Consider the following 16,866-nt stretch of genomic DNA (forward strand, 5'->3'; position numbering starts at 1 on the left):
TTCAATTGGCAAAAAAAGTTAAAACCATGCATAGGGTTTTCCGTTACAAAAGTAATGCACAGTCATCACCAACAAACAAGTATTTGTCATATCCAATGTAGATTTACAATAATGGAGTACTATTTGGTTTACTGTTTGGATGGTCTAACTCATTTTGTGTACAGTTCCCAGTTACTTGGTCACTATTTTATAAGCTGTTTTGGATACATACGTAACTTTGTTTTAAAATGCCTAATTGCTCACTCAAGAATGAACTGCATTCAGTAGCTGGCTAAATGATTCCTACGAAATTTCTATTTGAAGGAAGTCTTCATTGTGACATCAGAAAGGCAAAGCTTCCACTAAAAAAGATTAATAAACACAACTCTTTTTTAGCAATCAAAATGATACTATATTTCTTTGTCTGATCTTTAACACTTTGGCCTAGTACATTTTTATTTGTTCGATATGTGATCCAAGTAAACATAGCCATCTTACGCTTTAGGATTTTTGAAGGTTCTCCACATATTCACCCAATCTAAAAACTGACCTCATATAGACATCTGGCTCATTGAAAACCACTTACAAACAAAAATCATACGGGCTCTCTTGGTATAGACCAGCCAGAAGATCATCACAGTTTGATCATTTTTAGTTAGTTTTTTTTTTTTTCCAGAATACCTATTTTTAAAACTTCTTTTCAAAAATATGCCTGTATGTTGTTTAATTTTCTGTATTATTGGGATAATAATTTTGGAGGGAAAAACCTACCATATTTTCATTAAATGGTGTAACAAGCTGTAAAGAGAGATCACAGTATTTATCAAGGTCCGTGAATTCGTCCAATGAAGCTGCTATTGGCTTCTGCATATTGTTTGTACAAACTGTGTCTTACTTCACTTTTAATATTTAACGTTCTGGTATTTTTCTTTCCCATTTAAGAGTGTCCTGACCATCATCATCCTTTTAAATTCTTCTGTGTCATTTCGATTACCTACATATTCTTGCCATTCTTCACTTTCTTCCGTATCCTCATGAGTTTTAACCAGCAGAGTTTTTATTTGTTTGTTTTGGCTTTTCAAGTTTCTACTGTGACATATAGGAGAGTGTGGGACATTTTCAGTTCTGCCAGTCTTATCCCTTTCGGTTTACAGTTTGTGCTTCCACTAGGCTACTTCCTTCTTATTATTTGAATTTTAACATGAACATAGATCTGAAGAAATATCCCAAATTCATCTGAAATGAAGGCACACAGAAGAGCAATTTGAATGTATTTAAATGGTTACAATGTTGCATTGCTGTACGAAGCTGCATTACCACTTAATCAAATCTTCTGCTGTACACCTTGACTAATTATGAACGAGCTCAGGAGTTTTTATCACTGGATCATTTGTGTCAGTAACTATTTTGCACATTGTTTCCTCTGGAACCACCAGACTTTGTTAAGACAAGATGAATTAAGATATTCTGAGATACCATGCAATGTGCTAAGTTGTGTAAGGCATGTGACTTTTTTTTCTTTTTTTTTTTTTTGGAGACAGAGTCTCACTCTGTCACCCAGGCTAGAGTGCAGTGGCGTGATTTTGGCTCACTGCAATCTCCACCTCCTGGGTTCAAGCAATTCTCCTGCTTCAGTCTCCCTAGTAGCTGGGATTATAGGCACGTGTCACCATGCCAGGCTAATTTTTTTGTATTTTCAGTAGAGATGGAGTTTCATCATGTTAGCCAGGCTGGTCTCGAACTCCTGGCTTCAAGTGATCCATCCACCTTGGCCTCCCAAAGTGCTGGGATTACAGGCATGAGCCACCACGCCCGGCCATAAGGCACATAACTTTGCACACAGACTCACTCCCTGTTTGTAGTACTGGCATAGGTCTGTGCTCTACACACACGACAAGCCTGAACAAGTCATTTCACTGATGTCCATTAACAAAGAAAAATATTGTATGGGACCTTTATTGTTTTAGACAGTGGATGATGGGATGGAGTCTACTGACAGGAGACCTCTTCCGTTTTGAGCAGGAGTTGTTGAAAATAGAATCCTCTACTTAGCTTTGTACATGTCTGATGATAGGGAGAATTTTCCACAGACCAGTTTTGGTCTCCACATGTTGTATACTAGCTTCTCTTCCACTATCCAGCCGTACAGTGCCAGTACACAGGCCACGTCCTGATCACAACATGACCTGGCCCTGCACAATCACATCACTGCAGGGCAGGTCAGCATGGGGGCCACAGGAGTATTCCTGGAATCTACTCCATATTGGGACAGCTAGCAGTAACTTAACCCTACACAACAGTGACTGTGAACCCCACAAATATATGCCATGAAATCCAGCTAACTGGATCCTTCATTTAACTTCCTCTTAGATAGAGCCTCAAAACCCCCATGATCTCCAAACACACTCAAGGCAAGAAGAAGGATGGAGGGAAGGCAGAAGTGGACAGAGGCAAAGGTGTTAAGCAATCATGCTTAAGATATCTCTAAAAAACTTGTTTGCATTTAAGAACATCAGACCATGTGAGCACACTGCTAAGCTCTTTCCTGGGGTCTTGGGAAAGGCCCACGCAACTGAAGGGCCCTGAAATAGAAGCTTTATCAGCTGCACAGCAAGTCAGCTTCTAATTTATTTCAACACCAAGCCAGGATTCCAGGACATGGCCCCCATATCTCCATTCTCTTCTGTGTCAAGGTCTGTTCCATGCCCACCAACTAGGCTCCTTATCCAGATGTGAGCACTTGTGGCCTCCCCTTTATTCAGGAGTGTTCAGCAGAACTGAGATGCCCTCTTATCAAGTCCTTCCTCATTCTCAATTTCTCCCAGATGATCTGCTGCGTCCTCATGAAAACCTGTCTCCTCCTGAGACAAGGCTTCCTCACCTGTACTCCCTACTTCTCGTTGTCTCGGTTCCTTGCTGTGACTTATAGAAGACACTATCTTTGAGTGAGTAAAGAATATGAAAAGTTAAACCAGTTTTATTAGGCAAAAATCAAAGTGGCAGTGAATGGGAATCAAGAATACACACAAACTTTGTATGTTGACAGTGACAGAAAAACATCCTAGTATAGGATGCTATGCTAATTATAGCATGGATAACTTGGAACGGATTCTGGAAGGAGTATCAAAACATCAGAGTTGATGACGTAAGACAAACCCAGGAGAATTTTTAACCCAGTTGTGACTTACAAACCCAGAAGAATTTTTAGCTCAGTTTGGGTGGGGATGTGACAGCTGCCTTTCAATAACTGTTACGTGTACCTACAAGGATGGAGTCAATAAGGTAGCTGGGCGCAAAGCAATCTAAATTAAACCAACTAAGTCAAATTAAGTAAAAGATAATGAGAGCCAGATGTTGTGAAACTCCATTAGGCTATGGAAATCTCCCAGAAGAGATGCGAGTAACATCATTACTCGGAACCAAGAAAATAGTATTATCACTGAACGTGTTATGAGTAACTTCAGGATGCTTCTTCCAGGGAACTAACCGGAGGCCCACACATGTTTCCTGTTTCTCTGTGGTCCTTGTTTACCCAATGCTAAATTATGAGCACAAATTTCATCATTAATATAATACTTAAAAACAAAGACTATTGCCTAAAGAGTTCAATCACTTAAAGCCCTACTTTTTTTTAAAAAAATGTGTCATCTCATAGAATAACTGAATTTCCCATAAAAGCCAATTCATTTTGATGCTGTACAATGAAGCCCATCAAACTGGAAAGAAAGAGACAAGAGCAGGGAAAACAGGTTTCATCTAGTAAGCTTACTCTAATTAGTTAATAGCATTTGCTCGGGGCTGTGAGGGGAGAAGGGTTTTGAGGAAAATAATATCATGATCCATCAGTGATGTCTGCTATGGTGTGGGATAAGCCAGCAACAACTTGTGTGCCATTTGCAAAACTCTCTTAGACCAGAGCTAGAGGTCAGCTAACCACAGACTCATCAGAATCCAAGAGGCCCTGGAGCTGAGGCTTTCTGCTCCTCCCTTAAAAGATTCCGCCAGCATCAAAGAAACTAGGAAGCCATGTTTAAGGGCCCTCTCTCTTAGTCTGTGAAGGTTATGACTGTACCCTCTGGATTTTGAGAACGCTCTTGGAGGCCATTTGGCACAACCGTGTCATTTTAATTATGAGGAAGCTGAGGCCAGAGAAGCTATTTCACCCATCCGTGGCCATAAGACAACTTAGAGGGAGACTCGGGACTAGAACCAAGGCCCCCTGGCTCCCAGACCTGTGACCTGAAGTTCTATGGGAGCAGCTGGTCCCTTTCTCTCCTGCTCTGCAGCACTGCTCCCAGGTCCTGGGTAGCCACATGATACTAGTCTTAAAGCTGTGTGGGTACTTGTCAGTCGCTGACTTGTTGTTGGCCACCAACTTCAAAGGTTGTATTCTTGCTTCCTTTTGGGGTCTGTGGTCAGTCTTCTCTTGTTCTTCAGGATCAGTGGCTCACTGGACACCTTAATTCAGGAGATAACAACAATGGTGGCTCCTGAAATGCCCCATCAAAGCCCATGTGGGCTACAGTGTTCTTTGTGATGTAAAAGCCATAAGACAAAACATGCTTGACTTGGGTCTAGAGAACCCTGAACGAGCCTCAATATTCCTTTCCGGTCTGTTGGTAACAAGAGCCAGCCAAGGGCAGATATGAGTCAGACTCTGGTGTCAGGTACCTCCCAGGCTGACCTTGACCTTGCTCTGCCTGTTAGAGGCCCAGGGACAGCAAAGAGAAGCTTCCGCTGCCTTGCTCTGGGCATGATCACTTTGCAGAGGACAATCTAATCCCTTTCAACTTGACTTGTTTTCATTTGTGCTTTTTTTTTTTCCCCTCTTCCTATCAAGGCTCCTAAGGATATCTGACAGCCTGATGACAACCACCTTAAGGCTCATCAAGACCCAGACAAAACAGAATTTCACATCAGCAGAAAGCTGAGCAAATCCTGTCTTCTTTTTGGGACTGACATGTTTAGTCATACACCTTTCTAAATTTTCTTCTTGGTTTTACTTACTTGTGTGCCATGGCCAAGGGCCAAGGCCAGGGAGATGCTCAGCAGGCTGCCCCAACGGGAGGAGTTTGATACTGCCTGGCTTTTCCCCTCTTGCAAGGACATACACCATTCCTGGTGCAAAACTTCAGACATTGTTTTCTTAATACATGAAGCAGCTTTGGCTTGACTACAAGGACAGTGTTGCTCTGGCAATAACTGGTATTGTACCAAATGAACATGAAACTCAATACAGCAGCGTGGTCTTCTCCATCCTTGGCCCACTTATGCCTAGTGTTCCATTATTGGAACACTAAACATGTGGGAGTTATTTATATCCTACTGCTCAAGGTCATCGCCAAGGTCTGATTGCAGAATTTCAAAAAATTGCAACCTCAAGCATAAATGAGTTAGAGCCTCTTATTTTCAGAGTGCCTGAGCAAAATAGCAACTATTCTTCCAAAGCTTGTTGGATTTGCACGTATATACCTAGGCCTCTGTGAAGGGGTCTGTGTTACTGTGTCGTTATCCAATAGTCAAAAAGGATACATCCAGCTTCTCATGTAAAGCACTTACCACAGTATCTGGCACATGGTAAGCGTTCAGTACAGTTAACCATTCATGTACTTATTATAACTTTTATTGTGTAAGTAGCACCATGCTATAGTGTGCAGTACTATATGGCTTAGTCTTAATAAGAGCTGGCATACTATAGAAGTTTATAGCTATTAAATGATTTTCAATCATAATTCCACTTAATCCTCAGAAAAATAGCTTAAACTGCACCTCTACATACAATTTTCTCCATTGGTTCTCATCTATTCCTTCTCTGAACTACCACAGCGCTGAATTTGCCTCTGTTTGTTCCCTCTCCCCCACTTAACACACACAGCCCTGGGAACTACACCCTCTCCTCCTCTGCTCTGCTCTGAGCCCCAGGAAGTGACATCCCCCAGCCTCCCCTGCTGGCTGGGAGGCACCAGCTGGAGATTAGAGATGTAGCAGTCAGGGTTGTCCAGAGAAACACAACTAGTATGAAGAGATGTATTAAAAGGAATTGGTTCATTTGATTACGGAGGCTGACAGGTCCCAAGATCTGCACAGTAAGTCAGCAAGCTGGAACCCCAGGAGAGCTGATGGTGGATTTCTAGGCTGAGGGCTGGCAGCTTAGTGACCCAGGAAGAGCCAATATCCCAGTTCAAGTCCAAAGGTAGTAGAAATATCGATGTTTCAGCTCAAAGGTCATCAGGCAGGAAGAATATTTTTTTACTAGGAGGAGGGTCCAACTTTTTGTTCTTTTCAGGCTTTTGACTGATTGGATGAGGCCTGCTCACATAAGAAAAGGCACCCTTCTAGGGCCGGGTGCGGTGGCTCACGCCTGTAATCCCAGCACTTTGGGAGGCTGAGGTGGGCAGATCATGAGGTCAGGAGATCGAGACCATCCTGGCTAACACGGTGAAACCCCATCTCTACTAAAAAAATAAAAAATCAGCTGGGTGTGGTAGTGGGTGCCTGTAGTCCCAGCTACTCGGGAGGCTGAGGCAGGAGAATGGCGTGAACCCGGGAGGTGGAGCTTGCAGTGAGCAGAGATCGCGCCATTGCACTCCAGCCTGGGCAACAGAGCGAGACTCTGTCTCAAAAAAAAAAAAGGGGGCAACCTTCTTTGCTCAGTTACCAATATAAATGTTAATTGCATCCAAAAACACCCTCCTGGAAATACTGAGAATAATGTTTAACCAAATATCTGGGCCCCTTATGGCCCAATCAGGTTAGTGCATAAAATTAGCCATCACAGAGGGTAAAAATACGTCCTAGAAATACTCAGAATAATGTTTAACCAAATATCTGGGCACCTTATGGCCCAATGAGGTTACTGCATAAAATTAGTCATCACAGAGGGTAAAGGACAGAAAGGTCTCAGCATTTCTTTCCTTCTGCCTCCCTGCTTTGGGTGCAGCATCTCCGAAAGCGGCCATGTTTCTCTAAGATGACAGATCCAGTGGAACAGCCCCCACTGCAGGCTCCAGCTCTATTTATTCATTTCCTACCATGGTAATAGTTCCCTTTCTCATTAATCTTTGGGCACCTGAGCAACCTTTGTTGATTCTTTAACCCAGCACACACCTGAATGATCCCATCCTTCAAGCCTCTTCATTTGAGTCTTTCGGGTGAATGTTTCCTCCTGAGACTCAGAGACATAGCAATATTCATCCTTCTCTCCATTTTATAATTATAATAGAAATACATGTTTGTTGTGGAAACTTTTGAAAATAAAGAATACATTTTTAAAAATCAACCTGAATCCTACCAAAAGATCACCATTATTGACCCGTTATCTCCCATTGGGGTGTATGTGATGGAGGAGTCTTATAGAAATAGCTTGCTGTTGTCATCTGTCTCATTTCTTTAAACATTCTTCAAGAATGTAATTTTTAATGGCTGCTTGTTATTCTATGATATTTATAACTCTCTTACGGCACTTGGATTATAAATTGTTTTCCGCCCCTAGAAGATACTCATAGAAGCCAATTTGCCATTCAGCTAGCTTCATATTTTGCACATTAATGTCATTTATTCAAAGCCACATCATTCACCACACCCTGTCAAAGACATTAAATGGTTTACAGAGATAAACAAAATATAGCAAGAGAACATACACTTAAAGTATATGAGAGTAAAAGAGAAAATAAGCATAAGCATAGTAAAATGAGATGAAGCCAAGACTGGGGTTGAAATCCACTAACACATGCCAAGAATCTTATACTCTTATTAGAAATTGGCCACAAACTTGGCTGTAAGTCCATTCAAAGAGGAAAACATCAGTAGTTACTCAATCAGAGTTTCCATAAAATAAAAACAATCCAGTTACTTGGGAGTAGTCTTGACAAATGGCATAATGTCGTCTTTAATATCCTTACTCCCAAGGCCAAGAGGGAATTTTTATGGAGTTATTTCTTATAAAATCTGCCTATATAAGCTGAGGTTATTGTGCCAAACTGCAAGTCAGGAAAAGCAATTCTACCAGAGCCCTGGGGAGATGCATTCCTGGTATACAGCTCTTCATCTGGCTTAAGCTAGGAGTGGAATTCAGAGACTGTAGACAAAAGGATGGTTTGCATATTCTTCAGGAAAATATCCATGCTGGGTCTCTTTACAATATCTATAGATCTATACCTACTATATTAAGTAGCAGAGTTCTGGCTCCAGCAACATGGTTATTTGAACGAAACTGGACTCCATCCCTTCTAGAAACATTTAAAATATCACATAAAATTAAAACACATAGTCAAAATCGAAAGAACAGATGAACAGTCTCCAGGTGTCACCAACAGCAGGAAAGATCTCAGGCAGAGGGACTAGGCTTACCGACCACCTCTCGTGGCCCAGGGACACATGGAACCATAATACAGATCCAAAAGGGTGAGATTTTAATATGTCAAGAGGGGAATTTGGTGTGATCTCAGGCCTCTGCAAAGTAGGGAACTGAGACTGGAAAGTTCTGTATGCAGTTAAGTCCCTAGAAAGGACTAGAAAAGCTATTATTAGCCCATCACTGATTAGGGCTCTGATTTAAAGGTAAAACATCAGATAAACAAACAAACAAAAATTATCCTACAGAAGTGAAACACCAGTTTCAAGACACTTGTAACTGTAGAGTCCTGATTGACTCAATCATAGCTGCAAAGTTCACACAAATGTGGTTCCCAAACCAGTGAAACCCACAGAACATTTGGCAAAAGAAAATGCAAAACAAATCTGTACGGACATTTCCCCTGCCCAGGCTCCTGGGACACCCACAGGAACAAACGACTTCAGTTGAGGATGAGCTCACAGTAAAAAACGTATAAACCACAAGACAAACAAAAAACTGAACTACATAAGGGAAGTCAGCAGATATAAAACTACAGAAAAAAATAGCTGCTCCCCACCAAACTGAAATATTTGGGCTGTTGGGGATGTTGGAGGTGGTGGGATTCCCTTGCATCTTTGTAGATCTCAAGACCTCAGAGATCTTGGGCTGTTCAGGTGAAAATGGTGGCACAGGTTCAGGAAGAAAGAAGAAACTCCTCAAAAGCCCTTTATGTCAGAGTTCCCACTTTCACTGTTTTAAAATAATGTTCCAAAGTGAACTGAGCCATGAACCCAAGTCAGAAAGCTAGAGAGCCCTGAAGTTCTCACCAAATGTATGGACATAGGCAAGTGTCCTCACTTCCTCAGTCTAAACCACTTATTTACCATCTATTTACCAACCCCAAAATGTAGGCAGTTACTAGAACCCTTCCAAAATCACAGAAAGCAGAGCAGATGGGGCTGTGCCGATTGACAAGGGATGAGCTCTGAGGTTCTGCAGTGAGCAGGTCTATGCAAATCTACCCCCAAATTCTGAGGAAGCTGAGAGGCCAAAGAAAAAGCTGACAAATCCAGTTTCTTAGAAACTATTAAAAGCGGCCTACATAATAACTATGTTTAAATGATTAAAAATTCTGAGAGAGAATAGAAACAAGGCGGACAAATCTAGTTTCTTAGAAACTATTAAAAGGGGCCTACATAAGGACTATATTTAAATGATTAAAAATTCTGAGAGAGAATAGAATCAATATGAAAAATCAGGCCAGTAAAGAAAGGAGAATCTGTACAGAATTAGAAATATAAATATAGCTATTGAAGTTAAAAACTCAGAAGATGGGTTAAATGACAGACCTACATCCAATTAAAGGGAAGAAAAACCTGAGGAAATCTCCCAGAATTCAGTTCAAAGAGACAAAAGGATTCTAAGATATTAAATGACAGTGAGCTCAAGATCATATTTAACTTTACATTTACACAGCACTTATGTGGGCAGCCTCTGTCCTGTTCTTTACAAAGGTCATCTAACTTAATTCTCTTGACAGTCCTCCTTTTCAAATGTAGCTGAGGTACAAAGAGTTTTATTGACTTACCAAAGACACACAGGTAACCTTGGAGGTGGCAGAGCTTGGGTTGGATGCCAGTAATCCACCTTCACTACAGTACAATGAGCCTCAGTGGTCCTTACTGCTTCTGTGCTTCTCTCTCTGCTGCACTAGCCACCTCCCCCTCTCCACAGGACCATTCCTATCAGCATATCACAATGCTCTTGTATTTCCCAACATTAAAAGAAATGCCTTCTTGACCTTACACCCTCTGTCAGCTACTAATCCCATTATTCTGCTGTTTATCACAACTTAAATCTATAAATTTTTACAAAGGCTGTCTTGACTTCCTTACCTACTATTTTCTCTTCAACTCACTCAATCTGTCATCTATCTTATACCATACTATCTTAGAGAATCTCTCTCAGCTTCAAATTGATATATCTGATTGCCTATTGAATTCTAAATTTAACTTGTATAAAACTTAACTCTTGACCTCCACCTTCCCCATTATATAAATCCAAAAACATATGAAAGTAAATTATCTCCCCACAAGATGCTTATTTTTTATTTATTTTGAGACACAGTCTAGCTCTGTTGCCCAGGCTGGAGTGCAGTGGTGCCATCTCAGCTCACTGCAACCTCTGCCACCTGGGTTCAAGTGATTCTCCTGCTTCAGCCTCCCAAGTAGCTAGGACTACAGGCACCCACCACCACACTTGGCTAATTTCTGTATTTTTAGTAGAGATGGGTTTTTGTCATGTTGACCAGGCTGAGATGCTTATTGATAACAAAGATAAAATATTACTTTCCTAGCATAAATAACTTTAGTCAAGTAAAGTTAATCACCAATAATGTGACAAACAGATCTTCTATGACTCTTGATAAGATGCACTGGGAAGGACACAACATCACTCAGTGTTCCTCCCCAAAATATATAACCTGAGTTGAATAAAAAGAAACATCAGGCAAACCTAAATTGAAGGACATTTAAAACAAACGAACGGTCTATAGGATTTTTTACTTTTTATTTTTATTTTTTTGAGATAGAGTCTCACTCTGTCACCCAGGCTGAAGTGCAGTGGCACGATCTTGGCTCACTGCAGCCTCCACCTCCCGGGTTCAAGAGATTCTCATGCCTCAGCCTCCTGAGTACCTGGGTCTACAGGCATGCACCACCACACCCAGTTAATTATTTTTTGTAGAGAAGGGGTTTCACCATGCTAATTTTTGTATTTTTAGTAGAGACAAGGTTTCACCATGGTGGCCGGGCTGGTCTCGAACTCCTAACCTCAAGTGATCTGCCCACCTCAGCCTCCCAAAATATTGGGATTATAGGCATGAGCCATCATGCCTGGCCTTTATTCCATCTTTACCTATACCTGATGCTCCACACCGATATGGGGCTGTAGTCCTGCGACATTTTCACAAATGCGATTTCATTCTGAGCCTCAAAGCCCTCCTACAAGAGGAAGGGTAAGAATTATCCTCTCCATTTGGTAGATGAGGTGATTTAGACTGAGGTGATGAGGAAACTTGTCTATGTCTGTACATTTGGTGAGAACTTCAGGGCTCTCTAGCTTTCTGACTTGGGCTCATGGCTCAGTTCATTTGGTAATATTATTTTAAAACAGTAAAAGTGGGAACTCCAACATAAAGGGTTTTCGAGGAGTTTCTTCTTTCTTCCTGAACCTGTGCCACCATCCTCACCTAAACAGCCCAAGATCTCTGAGGTCTTGAGATCTACAAAGATGCAAGGGAATCCCACCCCCTCCAACATCCCCAACAGCCCAAACACCACCTTTTAGGTGGAGGTTACTCTGTCCCTTGTCACCGCTACCTTTCCAAGGACATCTTCATTATTCTTTCCTTGGTGCTCCGACATCTTTTTGCACAGGCCTTTACTATAAAGTTTTCACTTTGTATTAAAATTGGTTCTTCGTATGGCTGTCTCTTTCAGCTAGAAATTGATTTCCTGGATGCTGAGTTCATATCATCTCCATGTCTTCTTCATCTGTTAGTGTCCTGGCACCCACACATTAGTAATTTGGAGAGAGTTTAATAAAGGGACTATTTACAAAGATGTGAGCTGGGATTAGGAAAATGAAAGCAATCATAGAGTGTTCTCCCTTCCCTTCTCTCACCTGTCCCTCAGCCCCACTGACCCCCACCTATTTACCAACCCCAAGACCTAGGCAGTTACTGGAACCCTTCCACAATCACAAAAAGCAGGGTGGATGGGGCTCTGCTAACCATAGGAGATGAGCCCTGATGTTCCGCAGTGAGCAGGTCTATGCAAATCTATTCCTACAGTCCAAGGAAGCTAAGAGGCCAAAAAAAAAAAAAAAAAAAAAAAAAAAAAGGCTGACAAATCATTCTTAGATAGTAATATTTACTAGGAACTTACAGACAGAAGCCGTGTTTGTGTGTCAGGTGGCAGTGAGACAAGATGGTGGATTCCTGTGCTATCAACCCTCAGACCCACGGCTTATATACCATAGGGAAAGGGTGACTCAGAAGGGATGCATGGGACAATTGAAGTACAATAACATCAAGGTTGTTTGACCTAAGAGCAGGATTTACAGTGAGTACCTGCCCTTACACAAGGAACAGATTAACTGGAAATCTCAGAAGATTCCCAGAACTGGGGTTAACCAGAAGTCAACATGCTGGATTAACATCCAAGATGGAGTTACTTTGGCCCTGACACCTGTCTACAGGGTGCAGCCAGGCCATGAGATCCCCAGCGAGGAGCTCCTGTCTGCTGGCCCATCCTGACTGAAAACCAGAAGGCAAGGGAGTCGTCAGTGGCTTCATCCCCCTTGGGTGCAGAGCAGGGAGAGGCAGAAATGGGACAGATGGAGAACGTGCCTACATCTTTGCATTCCCAGCATGCAGCAGAATGTCAACCACAGCATTGGTGCACAGAAATATTTTTAATTGAATTGCTGAATCTTAGATATTGCTCATTGATATCCCTTAGAAATAAAGCTTTTTTTTTTTTCATTGCTACATGTTTAGCACAGTTCCAGCCAGAGAAATACCAGACATATTATCAAAGTTTCCAGCGTTGCACTGTCGTGACGAACTCAGATTTCTATACCAAAACATAAAGCTAACTGCTCTATTTAGGAATGTCATAGCCAAAATATAGACTACTGTATGATTATGAAGTTATAATTCTTTCCTACTTCATTCAGTTAAAGATCTTGTGTACACCTCAATATGAGAAAAATGTATTTTTGTTCTACTTTTCTTACTCAAATGCAAAGGCTCTTCAACCTGTTTAATAATTAAAACAACATGAGACTTAAGAGTGAATGGCAAATATTGCAGCTAATGATAAATGTGGACATGTGTGTTAGTTATGCCATCTCTGAAGAAACTGGCGAGTTGGCTTCCTGATTATGAACAGTGACGTCCAAAGTTCCAAAACAGACACTGCTGCTCCTCCAGGTTTCCATAGCTCTCTTTCCCCAGCAGTCAGATTCACTGCTTTTATTAATATCTCAGCAAGGTGATGAGTGTAACACAAAATCCTTACTTCAAAGGCCACTCAGTATTCCATTTTCTAATTGATTCTTTTAATAAAACACCCTGAAAAGTCTGCATCGTACACTCAAACTCCTTGAACATCTATGATTAATAAGCTGAGATTGTGGCTCCAATACAAACTCGCAGTGATGACTAATTTGCTGAAAATTTATGGCTTTTGCTGTTAATCACACAGGGCAGCCGGCCTAGGAGAGGCATGGTTTGTGCGGGGGGTCCAGGTGTATTCATTGGTAGTCCCTGCTTTTCTCAAAAGTGTGCTGATTTGGTCAAAAAAATATATGGTAACCCTACATAAGGCCCAGCCTCGGTCTCATCTTCAGGACTTTTGGAATATGGAGATGACAACACTTCTGCAGCAGTACCACCACTAACATCAAAGTTACAATATCCATGCTATCATTTGCCAATTCATTGCCATATTTTGTTAGTTTCCCATGGATTCCATAGCAGATTATCACAAACTTGCCGGCTTAACACAGCTGACATTTAATAAAATTTGCTCACAGTTCTGGAAGTCAGAAGTCTAAAATCAAGTCATGGCCTTCCTGTAGAGGCTCTGGGGGAGAATCTATGCATCTCCTCTTCTGGTGGCCACTGGGATTCTTTGGCTTGCTGGAGCCTCATCTTAATCTCCATGTTCTAGGTCATGTTGCCACTGCCTCTTCTATCTGTGTAACTTCCCTTTGCCTCAGCCTTATCAGGATATTTGTCAATGTATTTAGATCCCACCCAAATGCTATAGCAGGGGTCCCCAACTCCTGGGCTGAGGACTCATACTGGTCCTTGGTCTGTTAGGAACCAGGCCACACAGCAGGAGGTGAGAGCAGCAGGCGAGTGAGCATGACCGCCTGAGCTCCACCGCCTGTCGGATCAGCAGCGACATTAGATTCTCCTAGGAGCGCGAAACCTATTGTGAACTGTCCATGCGAGGGATTGAGGTTTTGTGTTCTTTATGAGACTCTAATGCCTGATCTGAGGTGGAACAGTTTCATCTCCCTCCCCATCCAAGGAAAATTTTCTTCCGGGAAACCAGTCTCTGTGCCAAAAAGATTGGAGACCACTGCGCTACAGGATGATCTCCTCATCTCAAGATCCTTAGCTCAATCACACCAGCAAAGAGTATTTTTTTAAAAATATGATCACATTCATAGATTCCGGGAATTAGGACACAGACGTATCTTTTTGGAGGCCACCCTTCCACCTACTACCCACATTAAAGTCAAGCTTACATTTCCCAGCCATATTTTCGAATGTATGAAATTTCTGTTTTACGTTTTGAAAGATCCTGTGAGTCACTTATACTTGACATAATTACACCTCAGATGTTCCCAGAACAAATTAAAAACCAGTTCAGGACAGCCTCTCTGGCCCCTGTCTGAGGGCTCTGCTTTGCTTTTATTTTAGTTTAGTTTAGTTTAGTTTTTAATTGAGACAAGGTCTTGCTCTGTTGCCCAGGCTGGAGTGCAGTGGTGCAATCTCAGCTCACTGCAGCCTCCACCTCCCAAGCTCAAGAGATTGTCCCACCTCAGCCTCCAGAGTAGCTGGAACCACATGTACATACCACTGCTGTGTTGTCCAGGCTGGTCTCAAACTCCTGGGCTCAAGCAATCCGCCTACCTCGGGCTTTTGTGCTCGGATTATAAGTGTGAGCCACTGTGCCCGGTCTGAGAATGCTGCTTTCTATAATCCTCTTCACAGTAGATGAATTCTCTTCTTCTCATGAGTCCAATCCATGTAGAGAGTCCATCCATGGGACTAGGAAGAGGCAAAGGAGTCATCTGCCCTGGACACAGAATTTAAGGGCATGCCAAAAATTTTAGTCGTCAAGATAAAGAATGACGAGGGTTTTCATCACCCTCTTAAATATATTTTACATCTGTTAAAATATTATTTATCTGGATGACTGAATTTTTTGGTATCTCCTGGAAGGTGGCACCAATGGTGAGAACCTCACTTGCCTCCCTGCTGGAGTCTACATCTGCTCTTTGCCTGTGAAATAGCAGGTATCACAGCTTCCGGGTCTGTGGCATTCTCTCATGGTGAGTGTGTAACATCTGCTCTTTTCTTTCCACTCTCAGTATTTCTCAGTATCAAACATTTGCATTATAGGTAAACAGAATGGGAATGTTCTGAAGGATTTGGGGTTCTTCAGTTACCTGGTTCCTTCTGTGTTCCTTACCACCAGCCTGCCCCACAGGCTCTTCCAATCCTTAAGTCCACAGAAAAACAAAAACAAAAACAGGTTTTCTAATTTTTCCATTTTGAAGTAGCCATCAAACCAGTGAATGCCAGATTTTTAAACACTTTTCTTTAGAGACAGGGTCTCACATTGTTGCCTAGGCTGGAGTGCAATGGTGCAGTTTTTTTGTTTATCCTTTTACAGAGATAGGGTCTTGCTCTGTCATTCAGGCTGGAGTACAGTGGTACAATCATGGCTCATTGCAGCCTCGAACTCCTGGGCTCAAGTGATCCTCCAACCTCAGCCTCCTGAGTAGCTGGGACTACAAGCATGCACCACCATGCCCGGCTAATTTTGTTTGTTTGTTTGGTAGACATGGGATCTCACTGTGTTGCACAGGCCAATCTCAAACGCAGGCCTCAGGCAGTCTTCTTGCACTAGGAGGCCTCCCAAAGCACTAGGAATACAGACATGAGCCACCAGGCCAGCCTCAGGCTTTTTTTTTTTTTAATTAAAAGTTACATTTAAATCAATCAATATGTCGTTGTTGAGTAATTGTTAAGTGCCCCCCACCCCCGAAAAAAAAACTCTAATTTTTCTTTCTATTGAAAAACTCATGTTTTTCATGATATCTCTTTCTGACAAGTTATACACAAAGTTATGAAGATCCCAAGCCAGTGTCCCGAAAGGCTGGCATGACAAGCAGTGTCTTCTAAGTTAAGCCAGCAGGATTGAAGAAAGACTTGCTCAAAAGATCTCATCCCTTGAGCCCCACATATACACTTGAGTGTGTGTGAGTATGTGTGTCTATATGTATCTGTGTGTATATACATATATATACTGATAAGTATATATAGGTGTGTGTGTGTATATATATATACCTGAGTGTGTGTGTGTGTATATAGCTGATGGGTATATATAGGTTTACATATAGCTTATAGGGGTGTGTGTGTGTGTATATATATATACACCTGTGTGTGTGTGTATATATAGTTGATAGTTATAGATGTGTACACACACACACACACATACTTATATAGAGAGCCTGTTTCCTTAAAATATATTTTCTATAAAATTCCAACCTACTCCTACATTGCCCTCCATCACCTTTCAGAGCTCTCAGGAGCCTCTATTCCACAAACGTGGGAAGGATGCCCTTACCACGTGGGAGGGTGTGACATGAGTCTTAACTGGCCACGGAGGACGGCACCACCTGCACCTCCCGCAGTGTGTCTTGGGAGAAGCATCTGCCCAACAGTGATTGTTCAGAGTGATTTT

General features: G+C 41.9%; 1 protein-coding gene across 1 annotated transcript in view; it reads right to left on the reverse strand.

Annotated features, from left to right (window-relative positions):
- The window catches only part of PSD3 (pleckstrin and Sec7 domain containing 3), a 704,060-nt gene that overhangs the window by 649,474 nt on the left and 37,720 nt on the right, over nt 1–16,866 (reverse strand). The gene's annotated exons all lie outside the window — the stretch shown is intronic.

Source organism: Papio anubis, chromosome 8, assembly GCF_008728515.1.
Source record: "Papio anubis isolate 15944 chromosome 8, Panubis1.0, whole genome shotgun sequence".
Lineage (NCBI taxonomy): Eukaryota > Metazoa > Chordata > Mammalia > Primates > Cercopithecidae > Papio > Papio anubis.